The 14,285-nt window shown below is 39.8% G+C and overlaps 1 long non-coding RNA gene across 2 annotated transcripts in view; it reads right to left on the reverse strand.

The window, feature by feature from the left end:
- Nucleotides 1-6,344: 6,344 nt before the first annotated feature.
- The window catches only part of LOC110369087, a 28,449-nt gene continuing 20,508 nt past the window's right edge, over nucleotides 6,345-14,285 (reverse strand). The window contains exons 2-4 of one of the 2 annotated variants that reach the window (XR_004931797.1): nucleotides 13,540-13,739; nucleotides 9,953-10,078; nucleotides 6,345-6,426 (exon numbers count right to left, since the gene is read on the reverse strand). This is a non-coding gene — a long non-coding RNA (uncharacterized LOC110369087). The remainder of the gene's footprint in view (nucleotides 6,427-9,952; nucleotides 10,079-13,539; nucleotides 13,740-14,285) is intronic. The other variant, XR_002428691.2, reaches the window with a different exon arrangement.

The following is a 14,285-nucleotide window of genomic DNA, read 5'->3' on the forward strand; positions in this document are numbered from 1 at the left end:
GAGCCAAGGTTATAAACCGGAGGATATCAGCCTCTCTGATAAAGCCCTGCTGTTGTGTAACCTTGGCCGGTTCCCGCTCCATCACAAAGGCTGTGTTGCAGTACAATGACCTAACATTGTCCTGGTGTTCGGAGAGAAGAGGGAAAAAAAGAAACACAATCAAAGATAAAAGCTCAGTGACCGTTTTGCTAATATAAAGTGCCCTGTTTGGAGAGGAGTTAATAAGCAGAGAGTTCCTGCTACTATATTTTTGGAACAGCTTTTATTTCATCATTTTTATTCAGACTGGTTTTACTGGAATTTAATTTTGGGTTAAATGATAAAGAACTGGATTTGGAGAACAAGAGAGCAGTTAAAATGTGCTGCTTAAAAAATGGATCTCAAATGGAAAAAAAAATAATAATTCAGGATATCTATACTGATAGGGAATGGGTGATGTGTTAGGAACGAAAGGATGACACATTATTTGATGAAAACAAAAATGATCAACACAGAGAGGGCTTAATCTGAAGTCACAGAGAAAGTGAAACTGAAGAACTGATGCTGCAGGTGGGTCTAATTTGCTGAAATGTCATTGCAGCAACTCAACATGTTACACACTAGTTGGCACGGCTTGTATGAACGTCTGACCATGGTTCCTATGAGATCACGGATGACGTGGGGCATCTCCTCCCAGATCCTGATCAGGGCATAACTGAGTTCCTGGGCTGTCTGAGGTGGAACCTGGTGGTGTCATGATGTCCCAGAGATGTTCTGTTGAATTTAGTTCAGGGGGACGTAAAGGCCAGTCAATGGTACCAGTTCATTCATCTTCCAGGAACTGCCTGCATACTCTTGCCACATGGTGGCAGGCATTATCATGCCCCAGGATCAAGCAAAGACCCACTGCATCAATGAAGGGTCTAACAACGGGTCTGCAGAATTTATCCTAATACCTAATAGCAGTCAGGGTGCCATTGGTCGTCCTGTACAAGTCTATGTGGCCCTACATGGAGATGCCTCCTCAGACCAACACTGACCCACTACTAAACAGATTATGCTGAACAATGTTGCAGCCAGCATAATGTTCTGTAGACCTTCCTGTCTGTCAGATGGGCTCGTGGTAAACCTGCTCTCATCTGTGCAAAGAACAGGGTGCCAGTGCCAAACCTTCATACTCTGGTGTTCTCTGGCAAATGCCTGGCAAGCTCAATGGTGCCGGGTAGTGAGCATAGGGCCTCTGGGTCATTTTGTAGGGCTTTGGCAGTAATCATCAGATACTGATTCTACCGAAGCAGACCTCTTAAAAGGCAAGTTTATTTATAAAGCACTTTTCACGAACAAGACGATTCAAAGTACTGACAGCCCTGTCCAGCTGTGCTAGAGTAACTGCCTGTCTCCTGACACATATTGATGTGCCATCCCGGTGGAGTTGGACTGCCTGTGCAAACTAAGGGGTCCAGGTATTGCCTCACGCTCACAGTGGTGACAATGACCGTGGTCAACTACTAAAAAGCTGTCCAAAATGAATGAGATGGGGTCCACATGGAGAGCCAGGCCTGTTTTTTGGGCCATCTCATTGGTGCCCCGTCAGTGTATCTGTTGTTAATTTCATGAACACCAAAACAGCCAACACTGATTGACAACCCCCTCAACTGCTGAATTGACCTGATATGTCAGAAGTTTAACTGACTTTACGCTTGGATATTACACTCTAATTAAAAAGTGTTCCTTTATATTTTTAGCAGTGCATAAGACTAGAACATTTGTTTATACGATTCCTACAGTTTAAAGTCTTTTTGCCTTTTTTAACAGATGTAGATGTTGCTGTCGTTTATCATATATTTTTGCTCATGTATGTTATTTGTGTCAAAATAAGAGCAACTAAATGTCAAAGAGAACATTACTAATGACCAGAGACTGTGTGGTTGATTTCCAGTTACCAGTTTGTAAGGTGCGTTCACTGATCGGAAAAAGATCTGATGTTTGTTTCCGACCACCAATTAGTCCTCCCTAGATGATTTTATGATTATAACTTGCAATAATTAATATGTAATTTTATTTTTCTAGCTTTAGGAATAGATGTGATATAGAATGTTCATTTAAATCAATTAGATTGTGGAATGCAATTATTTTGGAAAAAAAATAAAAAATAAAACTCTGTAATTGTAAACCCAGGTTGTCACGCCATGAGAATCTTCTATCGTCCCACACTTGGTCACAACATATTACATAAAACTAGCTTCTCTTGTAGGAAAACATTTGCAGGCTAGACTGAAAGTCTTACTACTGATCTTAAGCCAGTAGCAAGGAGAGAACGGCATGCTCTTTGTGGTTGATTTGGTGCCATTAAGTAATGTTTCCCAGCAAAGAAAAAAAAGGTTCCTTCAGGCAGAGCATCCCACTGCAATTTGGCTGATTAGATGACCTAAGATGGTACTTATGTGGGTTTATTTTTCTTTTATCTGTTGGCTTTCATATATGAGGATGGTCGAGAAAGATACACGGACCAGGTGAGACAAAGGAGATGGGGAAGTAGTGATAAAAGCACTGGAATGCATGTCTGCAAAAAAGGAGACACAAAACATAAACCCATATAGGAAGAGTGAAAGAGGGAGCGAAACATCACATGAGAGGAGATGGATCATGGTAGTGGGAATAAAGTCAAGGAGACTGTGAGAAGGTAAGATGATAAAGAAATGAAGAGAAAGTGAGGACGACAAAAGACGGTACAAGGTGGAGAGGCTTCTTCGTCGCTGATGCATAGGGCAGCTGGAGCTCCTTTTATTGCAGCTCCTCGTGTCCGATTACACGTTGCTACACAAACAGCGCGCACTAAACAGCAACAACCACTTTTAATTCAGTCATATAAAGCTGTTCTCTTCTGGCATGGTTTTACCTTTCCTCCTGGGCGTTTAACACTTATACACTACACCTATATTGGTATCTTTCTCTTGTTTTGCTAGGGTGAGATCCAAGATGTCTACGGGATACTCTACAAAATATTTCCACATCTTTTGCTCTCCTAGACCACAGCCTTTGGTGGTCTTGTAAATGTATGTCAGCCCTGCGCTCACTTTCCTGCTTTAGATTAGTCTGAGCAAAAACAACTTTCAAAATTCATTTTTTTTTTTTTTTTGAGTTCTGCACCTCTAAACCTACTAGACGCCAACTTTTTTCCACCTTCACAGCAGTAGCTTGATGTTAAAAAGCCAGACGTTTAGATTATAATATGCCCCCCCCCCACCCAGCCTTCAGCAAATTTTGAAAGGATAAATAAGCGGCAAAACATCATTAATTAAACATGGACATTCACAGCGGCACCCTATGTTTGCTCCGGGGAAGCAGTTTAAAAGAAGGAGGCTCTTAAAACTGGGCAGAAAATCCCCAAGACGGAGAGGCTGCCACACAAGAAGCAGATCTCCCACTCTATCCCAAATACACCGCATCCCATTGCTCAGCTGGTGTATTTTTACATGCGTTCCTGACAGGAGAACATTTACCTCACTGTTGGAGCTAAGCCACTTAAAACCCAACAGTCGGAACAAATAAGACAGGGCTCCAATACCAAAGATCATCGAACATGTCAATTAATACGACAGACCACAAAAGTTAGAGACATCCACTGAGAAATTGTTGACCAGGATTAGAAGACGTCCTGCCTGATTGGCCCAGACCGGCCTTTTCCCGATCAGTTATTGCATAATTTGCACGCACGACCAGGTCGTGGCTACAATAATTCCCTGCGTGGAAGTTGGTTTACAGAGTAAAGACAACTCAATGTTTGCTTTTTCCAGTGTAACTGAGGTGTTAAAGATGCTGAATTAAGTAAGAGGAAGCACAAAATGCAACAAACATTTTAAAAATGTATTAATTTATTTAAGGGCATGTCAACAACAACAACAAAAAATTGGGGTTTAATCATGCAGCAAGAAAAGGAGACGTAAAAGGAGATGTCGAACAAAGAACAGCAAAGCGGCTTTGGTTTATCCTGAGCTTTCAGCCTCCGTCACAGAACATTGAAGATCTGGAAGGTCTGTGCGCAAATTTCCGAGGTAATTTCAGACAAAGTTCCCCTCCTCTGGAGAACACATAATAGGGTTTCCGAATCTCAAAAATTTAAATAAGGAACACCTACACACTTTTTTGTTGTTGATATTGTGGCTAGGGAGTGCCTATTTATATTAACTGATTAGCTAGAAAGACTGGAAAACAAATAAATCTGAAAACTGTTTGTGTTTCCTCTCATATTGTTGTTCTTCAAGAGAAATCTGAATGTACCGAAAATGTTATCCACGGGTCACACCTTTACAAAGAAGCTTTACTTAGAAATCAGCTATAAAATACAGGCGGGGGAAGCTCTAAAAAGTTATGAAGGAGCTCCAAACACATTTAAGAGGAAACGCAGTTGGGTTAGATTTAATGTTACCATGATGTAGAAATAGAGCACTGTACGGAAAAGGGACTTCGGAAAACAATTCACTTTAAAAAAAAAAACATCTACTGCCACCCTTTCCTCCCTTTCTTTGCTCTCAAACATGCACACCAAGACAGCTCATCTGGTTTCCAGGTTTGTCAGATTGTTAAGAGACGCAACACTCATCTTCAGTCCACATCTGAAGCTTTCGGTTAGCGGCACTGGCCGCTTACGTCTAAAATAGCTCCGTTACAGGACCTGGGTTAAAAGGAAAAGGCTACCAGCTCCGCCGCAGCTAATCATCATGTGATGAATCATTTGAAGCAAAGCCCCTTAGCTGTGGTTGAGGGATCACAGATTGCTGATCTCGCCTCTGAAGCTTTATGATTTACGTGTGTTGGGAGACCAGACCGATGTACCGAGCTCTGCCTTTTTCAAATCCACATGTGGAGCTGAGGGAGAACAGAGCGGGTCTAATACAAAAGTCGTCTTCGGGAAAAAAACATTAAAATTCAATTTTCTTTTTTTGGCTTTTACGTGATCTTCAGCACAAATCTTTCTTGATCACGCAATAAACAATAGGGCAGCTTTGTATGTCTAATTTCTTTCAGGTTTTAGTCTTTATTAGCACAGTTTATCTCACTCATCTGGCGACAATCGTGTTCTGTGGCCTACTGTAACAACCATTATAGTTTTCAGGATTCCTAAAGAACATTTAAAAGTGTTTTTCAAACAAAAAAAGAACCGACTCAGATAGAAGAAACGGCGTTTCCGACGTTAACACTTTAGGTGATGCATGGCCTGCACGTCATTTTTCCAGGAAAACGTGTCAAGAAAATCCTTCTCTCTCTCTGACACCAGCGCTCCCTAAAAACTGCACGCGAATAATTTGGACCGTACTTGTCTCTGTTAATTATCTGAAGACTCTGTAATACGTGTGCACTCAGCCAATCATTCATAAATGAGGTAATGTGGCGCGACAAGGTAAACGGCAGCCTGAAGACGTGAATAGCCGGCGACGCCACCGGCTTCAGGGTCCCTCGGTGTCCGTACAGTGTGGAGCAGCTGCGAGATGGCAGCGTTGACAGAACTGAACTGTACAAACCACTAAGTGGTAAGGTGACGCTTTGCTGCCAGCTGAAATGGAAACAGTGTGTAGGGTAAACATTTACACAAGCCTGATGAAACCTCCAACATCCGGCTCACCGCCTGGGCCATATATTCCAATCACATGCTCCACGCCCGCATGCTCCTCCGTGCTGTGGGCTGACACCCACTTTGGCTCAGCGTGCCTCCATTTATTTCACAGCAAATGGAGCAAAACGCTTCAGCTTTGGTCGCCATTAAGCTAAGTCTCAACTCTTTTAAATGCCCAAGGATTAAAAAACAAACAAAAACAAAGCAGAATGGAGCGTAAAGGAGAGACAAATACACTTTACACATAATTGTTTAATTGCGTGAAGCTCCTAGCTATCTGGCAGGAAAGTGGTAAACTGAGGAACGCTGACATTGCAGTAACTTAAAGGCTTCTTTTTTTTCCCTCACTCTTTTCTCACCCTTAAGGTTTTTAAGCATTCATTTAAACATGCAGGATTCTCGTATACCACCTGAGATTTATCTGTTGACTTTTCTTTTTCTTTTTTTTTTCTTTTTTTCTGCACAATGTTTCCAAAATGACAAATTAACACCATTCCCTGTGTGCTCATGATAAATGGAGGCAGCCTCATACAAACGTTGGGTTGTATTTAATACTTTCCCGGATGGTGTGGGCTCTGCTGTTCTTGTGGATTCCCAGCATCATGTCTGAGCTCTTCAATGCAGAGACCAAACCACATGAGAGGATTTAATTAGAGATGCATAAAAAGGGGCTGCCACTAAGCATAGCCCCCCCCCAAAAAAAAAAAAAATATATATATATATATATAAAAATCATCAGGAGAAAGTCAGTCTCAGAGATCTTCTAGCTCTTGTTGATAAGCATGAAAAACGTTAGAGCGTTGCTTTGCTTTAGATGCATTGATGATTGAGATCTGAAAAATAAGAAAAAAAATCTATCTGAGACCCAAAGCTGTTGCTGTCATATCCTTTGACTAATAAAAAAAAAGATGAAAAATAGCTGAGGAATTTTTTTGGTGAAATCAGTTTTCTGCGCTAGTCCTTAAAGGTTAAACACGGGCAGGGACGTTTGCCATTCTTGTGTACCTTCAGAGAGGTCAGCCTTTACCTGATTGTTGTTTCTGGTCGTTTCTGACTATTTCACATAAGTATGAAAATACTTTGATCCAAACCATCCCAGTGCACCTCTGGCTGAATGTTTAAGTCTGTTATCCTGCTAGAAGGCGAACCTCCACATTAGTTTTAAAACTCCTGATGTGTCTGTTCTCTTTCTGGATTGTCTTGAATGTAGCTCCATTCAGATGCGAATTGCTAGTTTGGAGAAATAAACAGATGCGTGTAGATTTATTTGGACGTTTGTTTCATTAAGGGCAGATTTGTGCATGGCTCATTGTTGTACCGTTGACAGATTGTCCCACCTGAGCTGTGGAGCACCTTCTGAGTTTTCGTGGTCAACTTGCCTGCTTCACTTACTGATGAGCTCCTTGCCTCCTCAGCTAGTTTAGCTGGATCATGTCCATGTCTTTGTAGATTTAGTTATGTTTTACTTAGGGCTGGGCAACGATTAAAATTTTTAATCGCGATTAATCGCATAATTTGCCCGATTAATCATGATTAATCGCATTGTATGCGCAAACTCCAAGAATGAATTCAAAAGTAGTGTAAAGAGCATTTTTATTTTAATGTTCTGCTGCCATATGAACAAAAGTGTTGTAACATTTGTAGCACTTATCTTACTAGATATTTTCAACCCATCTATTGAATTTAGTGCACTAGTTGATCTTTTCTTCATAAGAGAACAGCAAGCACTGCAGCCAAAATATGGCCTTTTTTGACCTACTGTATTTTAACCCAATCCCTAAGCTTGATGTATCATGAAACTGTTGACCTTTTGGGTTTTGTGGTTTTTATTTTATTATTACAATTAAATAATAATAATAATAATAACAATAATGTTATGTTCAGTGTTTTTTCGCTAATCCACCTCTTATATATTTCAATCCTTATGTAATTTTGTCTGTGTTGTGTGCACCTGCCTGTTGCTTTAATCCTATAAATTTCCCCGTCGTGGGATAAAAAAAGGATTAGCTAATGTTATCTTATCTTAAATAACACTTTTTAATATATGTACTGGGTTCTTTCAAGGTCTTAATTACATGTTATGTGTGGGCTAACATATGATAGATAATATCTACTTTGAAAGTTAACATGAACTGCTGCTGAAGATGAACACTGATCTACCTGGATGTTCCATGGAGGACTGAAACACCTCAGTCAGAGACGTCTGTGGGTCTGTCGGGGCAGTGAGAGAAGTTTCGTCTCCTCTCTCCATTTCTGGGGCTCGACGTTTTCATGTTTGTTCACGCGCTTAGATAAATTTGTTGTGTTTCTACTGAAATGAACCGGCTTTTTACAAAACATACAGCTTGATTTCATTTACGGTATTAAAATAAAGCCAAACGGTGCTACTTCCCCTGTTCATGTTTTTTCGCTGCTGCGGTCTCTCTCAGCTGTTTGTTTGTCAAGTTTGTGTGAGAGCTGAGTGGGCGGGCCAGGCTGAGCCTGCGTGCTGATTGGCTGGCGCCGCTGAGCCATGTACGAGAGGGGAGGGGGAGCACCAGAGTGCTGCCGCACGTGACACAGCGCGCTGCAGTCAGCGCTCGTGCTGACTGACACTGACTGAAAGCATGTGAGCAACATGCGTTAATGCGCGATAAAATAAATAACGCAGTTAATAGTCTAATGAATTAACGCGAAATTAACGGGTTAACTTGCCCAGCCCTAGTTTTACTTTTTCAGATGATTGATTGAACAGAGCTCTGCGAGATGTTCCGGGTTAGTTGTCCCAGGCCAGTGGCAGAGGAGCGGGCCGTGAACTGAGCCCTCCAACAATCAGGTTCAGCTCACAAATAGGAATATTGAGCAAAATTTCTCATCTCTCTGTCCTTCAGTCTAATGGTACTGATAAACTCTGTTTCCGTCAGACATGTTGTGTATTTTTGCTTAAGGAAGTTATAATTAGAAAAGGTCCGATATAGATAGATAGAGATATATATATATATATATATATATATATATATATATATATATATATATATATATATATATATATATATATATATATATTGTTTGGATGCTGGTAACCATTTATGTACCCCAGATGAATATTACTAACAGGCGCATCACCACAGCTGCACCTGCAGAGCAGATTTGTGGCAGGAGGCGAACGGCCATGGATATACTGAAGATACTTCTATAGAGCCTTAACTGCATCCAAAGATGCCACCATTCAATAATTTTAAATGTTCCAATATTGGTCTTTACGCACATGACATTTTTAATAAAAGATCCATACACAGCAGTGGAACAGGGGGTCCAGGACTCGGTTGTATCGGGTTAATGTCCTGATCTGGAGACATTTGCCACATGTCATTCCCCTTTTTTCATCACCCCTTTCCTGTCTGACAACTGTCAAATAAAGACTAATGGAGCAACACACACACGCACACACAAAAAGTAAACAAACAACCAAACAAACAAAAAAAAAAAACCTACAGATCCATTCCTCAAATGAAATAATCTTTCTTAACCTTAGATATATTTAAAAGTATTTTTGATTTAAAATTCTAATAATAATAATTTTAGTTTATGGTTATGTGCTGCATATATCATGAATTCATTGTATCTCTCTGCCTTCAGTTGGAGGGGCTAACACTAATTTATATAATAATGTCAGGGGGCTTTTGATTTCTAGGGCCGTCTGCAGCCGAGTTGTTGTGCAGGTTTAACCAGTCAGATGTTAAGGTGTATTTTGTGAGTCACAGAAGTAGTTAGCACATAGAATATGATGTATTTTAGCACAGAAAACAAAAAAGTGAAAAAAGAAATTAGGTGTGATTTCACAATGTGTCAAATTAAAATTATGATTAGAACCTGAATGAAGTTACTGCAATTAGTTTAGACCTTAAAACTATATTGAAAAAATGGCTATATGCAATTCTAATTTGAAATAGCAACTTACAAAAAACCATCAATGAATGCATATGAATTTATTTTTATGATTCATGTCATATTTCACTTTTTATGGCAGGGATATATTCCATAAACTGTTCTAAACTAGAAAATGTGTCTCACCAATCACGTCTTGACAGTCTCATGTCTTGCTAAACATTGTATATAGCAGGTTAACATATTTGGAGGATAAAAACATCATCTTTGTACACAATGAATTACTGGAAATCACCAAAATGTAAAAACTATCAAGAATTCTTTTTTTAAATACTAAGAATTTGCCCTCAAATTTATAGCGCTTCTCCAATCTAGGGTACAACTTTGATGCTAACCCGAGAGCTCAGGGCTTTCCTTGGTAAGACAGCGACCAGCAAACACATTTATAGGTGAGATCTGGGATCACGAGGCTGTGGTATAAATCTAACAAACCTGGGTAGCACCATCGTAGAGGCTGGGGGAGGAGGGGGGTGGAATCGGATATGGGGCTTCCTCTAATCAGCCAGAGGCTCCCCACTCCCTCAGGCCAACAGGATGCAATGAGTCCAAGAAATCACTCTGCACACGTAGCCAAAGGAGAAAAAAATGGGTTAGAGGAATGGCACACGCACACTGAAAAGGTGGGATGTAAGGATGGGGGGTAGACAGCCAGGGGCATCTAAATAAACACAAACCAGATGCTGCACATGAAGACCACGTGTGGATTAGTGCATTTTGTAATAATGCAACTATTTTTAAGCAGGAAGGCTGATGCAGTCATAATGCATGTGTCTGAACAGCCTCAGTCTTACCATTAGACCCCTTTATTTTTGGGGCAAAGGTTATATAATTCAGTCTACACTAATATAAAAGGTGGCTGAAATAGAATGGTCGTCAAAAGTTGTCATACTTATTATAGAAACATATTAGAAAATATTTTAACAACTCAGACAACACACCCTAATAGATAGATAGATAGATAGATAGATAGATAGATAGATAGATAGATAGATAGATAGATAGATAGATAGATAGATAGATAGATAGAGTATCTTATGATTCAGTCTCCTGAAGGTAACATCTGAAATGTGATCAAATCAAATTAAAGCACAATCTAGTGGTGCACTAAATGAATTACAAATGACCTCGCCGTTAAGCACATAATAACTACTGCACAAGCCACGGGGTATCATAGATGTGACAATGTAACCATGTCCTCCATGTTTTAGCTAAAAGCTAAAGTTATTGTGTGAAACGGTCTGCTTATTTTTTTTTATAAAGTCACTTTTAAATTCCGCAAGTCGTGATTTTTTTGGGCTCGTTTCTGAACATGCAGTCGCTTATTTGGGATCTAAAAAATGACTATAAATACAAGTAAAGAAACCTGATCTTGCTGCTGCACAACAGACAGTGAATATCCCTCCGTTCATCTGCGTACACACTCCCTTTGAGGGAGAGGGAGACGGACAAACGAGCTGGCTCTAACGGGAGGACAGAGTAGATGCTGAACTACACTGCCCTGTTTCTAACATAACGCCAAAAAGTAAACTTCACGTTTATAATGAATTAACTTTTGTCCAGCAGAAATCCTGCAACCCCCACATCTGTTGTAAATCCCCTTTCCCTCATGAATTATCTCCACCTGGTAATAACTGATATAGACTCTCATTTCTTCCCGGTTATTACATCGTTTTCCTTTCTTGGTTAATTTTTTTTCCCTCTAGCTGGGCAAAGAGTATGGATGGTCCTCCATTTCAACAGAAAGTGGCAAATAGAATGAACTATGGTCATTTCATCTTGTTTTCCACTCCTCCACTGACAGCACGTCTTCATATAGAAGACAGATAGGAAACCCGTATGGCTGACAAGCTTGGCCACTTTCGGCTAGTGAAATAAAAAATTTCACAACATGGCCCCTCCCAGTGGGGGCACCAGCACTTATGTATTTATAAGCTACTAATTGTAAGTTTTGTGAACTTTTTTATTTTTGATTTGAGGTTGTTAGACTTTGCCAGAATATGCATCTATAAAAGCAATAATTGGTTTTCACCAACAGTGTCCCTTTAAGCTAAGCAAAATTTTCCTGATATTTGCTTATTTGCGTATTTTAGTTTAAGCTACAGTTTACAGAGAGGACACAAAAGATCAACAGAACCTTATTATTAAATGTATCAGTCAAGAGAAAAATTTTGTTTTTTGTTTGTAGATGTATTAAAAAGGGATGAAAGTGGTGTTACAAAAGTTAGATTTTTTTTTTTTAAAGTTCATGAAGTCAGTGTAAGTTATTTCTAGCAAGAACTAGTTTTGATCTACATGTGAAAACATCGTCTGTTCTCTCCTTATACAGTGTTGTGCCAGTTGATCTTTAACAAGAACCAGTTTTAATCTCAGTTCAGTCAGATGAAAATGAATTTATTCACCACCTAAATATTTCAAAACAAATCCACAGATCCAGCTGGAACAAGTGCTTATTCTATCATATTTAAATAAAATAAAATAAAACTATAGGCCTTGATGTCATTCAGAAATAAGCATATGGTTTATCTAACTTATTATCATCCATTTTAATTCTCTCCTGTTGTCTTTACTCATATAAACCACATTTTATAAACCCTAAGGGCTTGATTTCCAAAACAGCTGCTTTCATTCAAATATTTATATAACATGATCAACAGAAAAGGAACTTGAAATTGTGACTGTTAAGTGCTCAGTTTAGACTACTTTTATAACTGTGGTTATTTTTAACCCTCTTATTACCTGTTATAGTTAGTTCAGACAGGATTCGAATTGAGGTTTTGTTTGTTTTTTGCACTGTCAAAAACCCATAGTAATACTGAATAACTGGCAACCATTGAAAGTTAAAGTTTCTTTGGAAAAAAGCTCAGTGCATATTTCGAAGGTCATTTTATAGCCATAAATGGCCTGTACCTGTATAGTGATGGTGCCATGCAGGTGTAACTTAATAGCGCCTCACACTAGTTAACCCACCATGATGTTCCTCTTTAATAAAATCTTGATTCTGTTGAAGCACATAAGCTGAAAATTGTTTTGATGATGTTAAATAAATCAATGTGATTCGTGTGGTTCAGTAACTATATGAAGAGTTCAATGTTGCAGCTTATCTGCTTGTCTTTGCTCCATCTCCCACCCATAAACAAAAAAAATAAATAAAAAAAACTTCAGTTTAACATGATAGTTCAAAGGTTTGGAGCGCAAGTCCTCAGGCAATATCCTTATGTAACCTATTCAACTTTAAAACAAAGGGAGATGCACCAAAATTAAATAATCAATATAGATCCTCATAAAGCTGAACTGCCTTTCTGCTGCACAGAGCTTGGCAAGCCCGACTGACTTACACAGTAAACATAAGATGTGTTTACCAGCCGCCGGTAGAGCCCGATTTCAAAGGCGGGACTAACAGGGTCAGTGGAAACAGGGTAGAACCAAACCGATAACTACAGATGTGACGCAAACTCCAAGCAAACGTTGTGTTTTAGTTCTTAGAGCAGCCAGTTTTTGATTTTTTAAACATATATCCAGCTCAATCAACACATAATACAGGGCATCAATAAAACATTGCTCCATAGCAGCCGCCATTTTGACTGTTGACGTATTATAATCTCTCATCTCCCACGATGTGATTGGTCTGGTAAGTTTTAGACTGGAGAATCTGAGCATGTACAAACTGATAAGCTGTGTCTCGAATACGCAGCATAAGTCAGTCTGGCCAGCCAGGCTAGCACACAGAGACTAAGAAATTACCACAGCTCTTTCGCCATGACTGACTTAATTTGAACACCCTAAAATAGCTAAATTTCAGTATTGTTTTCCCAGTAACAACGTCCACACTGAAGAGTGGTGTTGTAAAGGTGACCCCGTAGAGTTAGTTATACGAAAAAGCTTCTGGAATGAGACAAATAAGCAAAACAAATCTTCAGTGCTCCCTGGCATCTGATTAGTTGTTGTTCACACAAAAATTTGCTCACCGGCGACGGTGACGGGTAACAGCAGATAAGTTCTACAGTAAAATAAACACTTACCGCCATTCAAGAATCCAAAACCGCGGTGGCCATGAGGAGACTCTACCTCCCATTGCTTGTCAGTCGAGTCCATTTGGACAAACCACTTCCATTTCTTTCAGGTTGCGTCGCTCCGACTGTTGCAGTCTTGGACAGGTCATCAATCTTCATTATCTTCATCTGCACCCAGTGGTGTTATTGTACTGCTTGCTGGCAGCCCTCTGCGGTCATCAGTACGGACATCCATTAATACCTTCTAATTTTTTTGGGAACACTGGGCCATGGTATTGATCTGAGAGCTTCCATCTTTGTTCCGTATCTATTAATATACTCAATATCTGCTGCGACTGTGTGTCTTTTTTTTCCCCAAATATGGCAGTTCTGACTAATTCTGGAGTCACTGTTGTTACGGAAACAGTGACTCCACCCTTTAGCCAGAGACAGACGGCCTTCTGAAAATACATCTCCAAGTTGACTAGCTGTGGTTGGAACCCCAGTGAAATTGGTACTAGAAATGGCAACGGCTCCACGTCACTGTTACTAGTGGGAAGGCCTAAAAAGTGACACGCCCCAAAGCAAACCACCCTGAATTGGAACTACTGGAAAAGGGGAAAATTATGAGTTTAGGTACCAAAACATGGTACCGTTTTATCTTACGTGAACAGGTACTCGTACTATCAACGGAATTCGGTCCGAACCTATTAAAGTACAGAATTCGGTATCTACACCTCGTTACTGCTGCATCTAAAAACACACGTTAGGTTAAT

Source organism: Fundulus heteroclitus, chromosome 10, assembly GCF_011125445.2.
Source record: "Fundulus heteroclitus isolate FHET01 chromosome 10, MU-UCD_Fhet_4.1, whole genome shotgun sequence".
NCBI classification, from domain to species: domain Eukaryota; kingdom Metazoa; phylum Chordata; class Actinopteri; order Cyprinodontiformes; family Fundulidae; genus Fundulus; species Fundulus heteroclitus.